Source organism: Bison bison, unplaced genomic scaffold (assembly GCF_000754665.1).
Source record: "Bison bison bison isolate TAMUID 2011002044 unplaced genomic scaffold, Bison_UMD1.0 scf7180017864295, whole genome shotgun sequence".
NCBI classification, from domain to species: domain Eukaryota; kingdom Metazoa; phylum Chordata; class Mammalia; order Artiodactyla; family Bovidae; genus Bison; species Bison bison.
In genome coordinates, this window is record NW_011494867.1 from 6,730,500 (window position 1) to 6,736,474 (window position 5,975).

Sequence of the window (5,975 nt, forward strand, 5' to 3'; positions counted from 1 at the left end):
CACTCTACAGATGTTAAAGGATCACACAGGTGAATAAATAAGACAGTCCGCATAAAAACAGCTGCATGGAGCTTTCACAGATAGAATACGCATTATCAGCTCACATTTTCAACCAGCATTAAATCACTGGGCATAAGCCTGGCACACAGTCTCCAAATGCCCCAGGCCCAACCTTGTCTTCACGTCCCCACCCCCATAATGACAGCATAAACCTCCAAGTGGTTTTATCTGAATGGGACAAAGGAAAGTGTTATTCCCCACAAGGCTTTTGACTGCCTGGTGAGGCACAGGGAGGAGGGAGGCAGCACCAGGACGCATCCGCCAGAGCCTCTGCCGCAGACCCTCCCCAGGGCTGGGGGCGACCCACCACCCTGGATTCTTATCCCAGCGAATGAAGCGCAGAGGCTCCGTGAGAAACCCTGGAATCAGTGACAACTGGCCAGGGAAGAGAGAGGGTATTTATAAACCTGGCGCCGGTGCCTGAGCCCTCAGGAACCTGAGAGGGCGGCAGCTTCCCCACCCCGCGGGGAAACCAAAGAGGAAAAACACCAACAGGCTCCGAGCTTGGGCACCAGTCGAAAGCCACAGAGGGCGCATCCAAGTCCCCTTCTAAATTTAGAACATTCTGCCAAACCAGTTCTCCGGCTCACCCCGCACCTCTCCCCTGGGCTGGACCACGGCGTTCTTCTGAGAGGCAGCCACACGGTGGGAGCCCAGATCCCAACCCGCTTTGTCTCCATCCTCGTCCCCATGAGCAAGGACAGCCAGGACCCCGGGGTCTCTCTCACACCTGAGACAGCAGTGCAGGAGGAAGGGATCTGAAGTCAGAGGTGGGAGTTCCCATGTTTGTGCTGGCTGCTGACGCCAACCAGTTGGAGATCTTAGACAAGCATCTCCAGCCTCCTACTGTCTACTCCGACAGTGTCATATTCATCTGGACCACAAGCAAACCTAACCCGGCAGCGTAGGGTGGGCACCCAACCCCTGCGGCTGAACCAAGATGGAAGCTGGAACCTGAAAGTCCCTATTCTGAGTCTCTCTCTCCTTCTCTTTGACTGAGTTCAACACATTTATTTCAATATTACCCAAGAGTTCCAGGCTCCATTTTTAGTCCCAGGATTAAAAACAGGCACCATGGTAATTATAATCAAAATGTATTTCTCCATCTTTAAAGTCCTCCTGCTATTCTAGTACCATCATCTCCGTTGATAATCATAATCATAAAAATAACAAAAGCAATTAGCAGCTGTATGTAGCACTTACTACATACAGACATTGGTAATTTATATAATTTAATTAAATTATTAATAGTACATTGTTGTTCAGTCACTAAGTTGTATCTGACTTTTTGTGACACCATGGACTGCAGCACACCAGCCTTCCCTGTCCTTCACCATCTTCCTGACTTTGCTCAAACTCATGTCCATTGAGTCAGTGATGCCATCCAACCATCTCATCCTCTGTCATCCCCTTTTTCTCCTGCCCTCAGTCTTTTCCAGCATCAGGGTCTTTCCCAATGAGTTAGCTCTTCGCATCAGGTGGCCATAGTATTGGAGCTTCAGCATCAGTCCTTCCAATGAGTATTCAGGGTTGATTTCCTTTAGGATGGACTGGTTTGATCTCCTTGCTGTCCAGGGACTCTCAAGAGTCTTCTCCAACACCACAGTTCAAAAGCATCAATTCTTCAGCACTCAGCCTTCTTTACGGCCCAACTCTAGGGTCTTCCCAGGTGGCACAGTGGTAAAGAACCCACCTGCCAATGCAGAAGACTCAAGAGTTGAAGATTTGATCCCTGAGTCGGGAAGATTCCCCTGGAGCAGGAAATGGCAACTCACTCCAGTATTCCTGCCTGGAAAATTCCATGGACCAAAGGAGTCTGGCAGGCTACAGTTCATGGGGTCACAAAGAGTTGGACACGACTGAGCCCACATGCAGGCATGTATGTGTGTGTGTGTGTGTGTGTGTGTGTGTGTGTGAGCGTGTGTGTTAGTCGTTCAGTCATGTCTGACTCTTGTGACCCCATGGACTGGAGCCCACCAGGTTCCTCTGTGTATGTATGTATGTATGTGTGTATATATATATATATATCAGAACTGAGGTTTATTTGACATAACAATTAAAATTATGAAACAGCAATAACAATACCAATGCTTTTCTTATTCTTTCATTTAATTCCCATGTTGACCCTATGACACATGCCACATTACCTCAGCTCCCTGCTTGAGTACACAGGGTGCCATGCATAAACCCAAGAACACGCCTCTCTTGGACACCCCATGTAATCTGTCTGTCCTATGGCCCTCCTGGCCAGCTCTGGCTCCATTTCTCTATGGGAGGGTCACTGCTGTCCCCAAAGCCCCACTGCCCAGCATGAGACCCTCTAGCATGACCTCATTCTGTGCTCCAACAGCCACCCCAACTGTGAAAGTACCCATCCCCATTTGTGCTACATCCTGTTTCCCTGGTTACAGAACACCACAGCCGTGGGCTCTCGACGCCTTTCCAAGTTTGGATGGATAGCAGGCTTCTGATTTTATGCTCAGGCTTTATGGCAGGTCCTCACATGCCCCTGTTCCTGGTTAGAAGCCAGGAACATTTCTTCCCTCAGAACATTTCTTTCCAGAAGCCTTGGGTGAATAACCGCACGAGGCCATCCCATCATCCCTTAGACTTGCTGGACTCTGCTGCCTTCTGAGTGAAACAAGAGTTGATGCTGTCTGGCTGGGATTGAGCTGCTGAACAGCCATGTCTTTCGGTTACCTTCTGGGTCGGTTTCATCCTGACTCGTCCACAGTCTCCCTCTGCTGTTGTAAGAAACCCTGTGCACTGTTGAGATAAGTGCTTGGCAGTACAAGTGCTTCTCAGTTTGTGGTAAGCGCTCAGTTATTTGAGCCAAACCTCCTTCCTGTCTCCTTGCACTCATCTCATCAGGAAGGTCAAGTGTTTGTGGGAGGTCAGACTCATCACTTCACCTCTTCAAGTCCACATCCCGACCCCATGGGCTAATCGTAAGGAAGATGAGGTTCTGAGCTGTCAACCGGAAATTCCAAAGCAAGATGCGCTCGCTGAACTCCGTGCATGTTTGGAATGAAGAAGGACCCCCAAATGTGGAAGGACCACCATCAACTCTGAGGACAGCCCAGCCCACATGGTGGTGCCAAGATGGCAGCTGGCTTACAAAACGTCCTTGAAGGAACAGCCCCAGCCCCGTGGCTCCCAGCCTGTGAGTCAGCAGCCTCCACTGCCGCTCGCTGCTCACCACGGAACTGCGGGTGTCTGCAAAGTTGATGACATCTGGAGTTTCGGTCTCAATCAGGCTGCTTTTGGCAACTACCTTTCCTGGTATGGAGCTGATTCTGAGTATTTTTCAAATTTGTACCTAGGGACTTCCACAGAAAAACCTCTAAAGTGCATCCCGCGAAAGCCACAGCTTGAAATTCCTCGACTGGCACACTTGTCACATGGTTTGACGTGTATCCACACCAAGAAAGGTTGACCAGAGACTAAAGGCACGGCAACAAGCTGTACCTAGACAGACTTGCCTGCGTCTCCTGCCCTCAGGCCCAGCTCTGCCACGTCCCAGGTGTGAAGCTGACAAACAGCTTCCAGGGGCTCCTCTAACTTTGTCTAAAAAAAATGGTGGAAGTGATATAAGTAAAGCACTTAGAAGTTAACTACACATGTTTTAAATGGAAGAACATTTAAAAAATAATTTGATTTATTTATTACTGATGTTGGCTGTGCTCGGTGGGCTTTGTGAAGGCTTTCTTTTCTCTAGCTGCAGCGAGCTGGGGCTACTCTGGAGTTGCAGGGCATGGGCTTCTCAGCGTGGTGGCCTCTGGTGTTGCAGAGCACAAACTCTAGGGCACGCAGGCTTCAGTACTTGCAGCTCCTGGGCTCAGTACTTGCGGCTCCACAGCTGTAGTGCACAGGTTTAGTTGCTCCGTGGCATGTGGGATCTTCCCGGATCAGGGGTCGAACCTGTGTCTCCTGCATTGGCAGGTGGATTCTTTACCACTGAACCATCAAGGAAGTCCAGAAGAACATTTTTAAAAAGGCTAACTACAGTGTCAGTATCCTATCAAAAAACTACCAGCAATTCCTTAATATTATTCACACATACACATGCACACAGTTTTTTTTTGTTCAAATCAAGATCTGACACAATCTACATATGATGTTTGGTACATATGTCTCTCCTAGGTTCCCTTCTCCCATTGATATTTTCTCCTTTGAAAGTCATCTGGTAAAGGAACCAAATGCTGACATAGTTATTTTTCTGCACTTTTCTGCATTCTAGATTTGACTAATTGCATTGATAGAGTTTTGCTTAACATATCCTCTCGCATACAGTTCCTGGACATTGCAAGCCCAATTTAGAGACAGGTGGTATTATGTCTTTCCATGAGGAGAAAAATAATGTCCAGTTGACTCCCTTTTGGTGAAATCACTAGGAATGGCAATCATTAATTAGCTAAATGTAATAACTCATGAAGGGCTGCAGCCCAATCTCTTTTAAGAGAAAGAGAGGTGCCTAAGACCAAGAAGAATGAGGGCCATCAGCACAGAGTACAGGTCATAAAGCTTAAAACAAGACCACTCCACATTCCAAACCAGCAGCTGCCATTTACTAGTTGGGACTAATTGTGACTTGGAAAAGTGACTTAATGACTTTGAGGCTCATTTTCTTCATCTGTAAAATAAAAAGATCATAATATTACCCAACCATAATATTACCCAACTGGTTTGCTGTAAGGGTTAAACAGCAGATATAAAAGGCAGTGCATGAGAAGTTGAGGAAACACATGCCCTGAGCTCAGACTAAACTAAAAAGTGACAATAATGAAAACAGTGTGGTACTGGCCAAAAATAGAAACATAAATCAGTGGAACAAGACAGGAAGCCCAGAACTAAGCCCACGCACTTATGGTCAATTAATCCATAACATGGGAGCCAAGAGTATACAATAGAGAAAAGACAGGCTCTTCAATAAGCGGTGCTGGGAAAACTGGAGAACTACGTGGAAAAGAATAAAATTATATTCTATACTACCATATACAAAAATAAATTCAAAATGGATTAAACACTTAAATGTAAGACTATATATTATAAAACACCTAGGAGAAAACAGACAAAACACTCTTTGGCATAAATCACAGCAATGTTTTCGGATCCATCTCCTAAACTAAATAAAAGCAAAAATAAACAAAAGGGGCTAAATAAACTTACAAGGTTTTGCACAGCAAAGGAAACCATCGACAAAATGAAAAGACTGAATGGGAGAAAATATTTATTTGCAAATGATGTGACTGATAAGGGGTTAAAATCAAATATAAGTAAGCAACTCATACAAACATCAGAAAAACAAATAACTCTACTTAAGAATGGGCAGAAGAACTGAACAGACACTTTTCAAAATGGAAATGCATATGATCAACAGGCACATGAAAAGATGTCAACATCACTAATCATCAGGGAAATGCTGACCAAAACCACGGTGAGATATCACCTCATACCTGTCAGAATGGCTACTATCAAAAAGAACACAAATAGCAAATGTTTGCGAGGACGTGGAGAAAACAGAACCCTTATACACTGTTGGTGGAAATGTAAATTTGTGCAGCTGGTGGGAAACTGTACGGAGTTTCCTCAAGAACCTAAAAACGGAGCAGCTACATGACTCAGCAATGCCACTCCTGGGTATACATAAAAAACAACCCAAAACTACTCAATTGAAAAGATACATGCACCCCAATGTCCATGCTGCTGCTGCTGCTGCTAAGTCACTTCAGTCATGTCCAACTCTGTGAGACCCCATAGATGGCAGCCCACCAGGCTCCCCCGTCCCTGGGATTCTCCAGGCAAGAACACTGGATGGGTTGCCATTTACTTTCCTTCCTACTAAGTCGACTAGTAGGAAGGTAGGTAAAAGGTAAAAGGTAAAGGTAAAGGTAAGGTAACGTACCTACCTACGT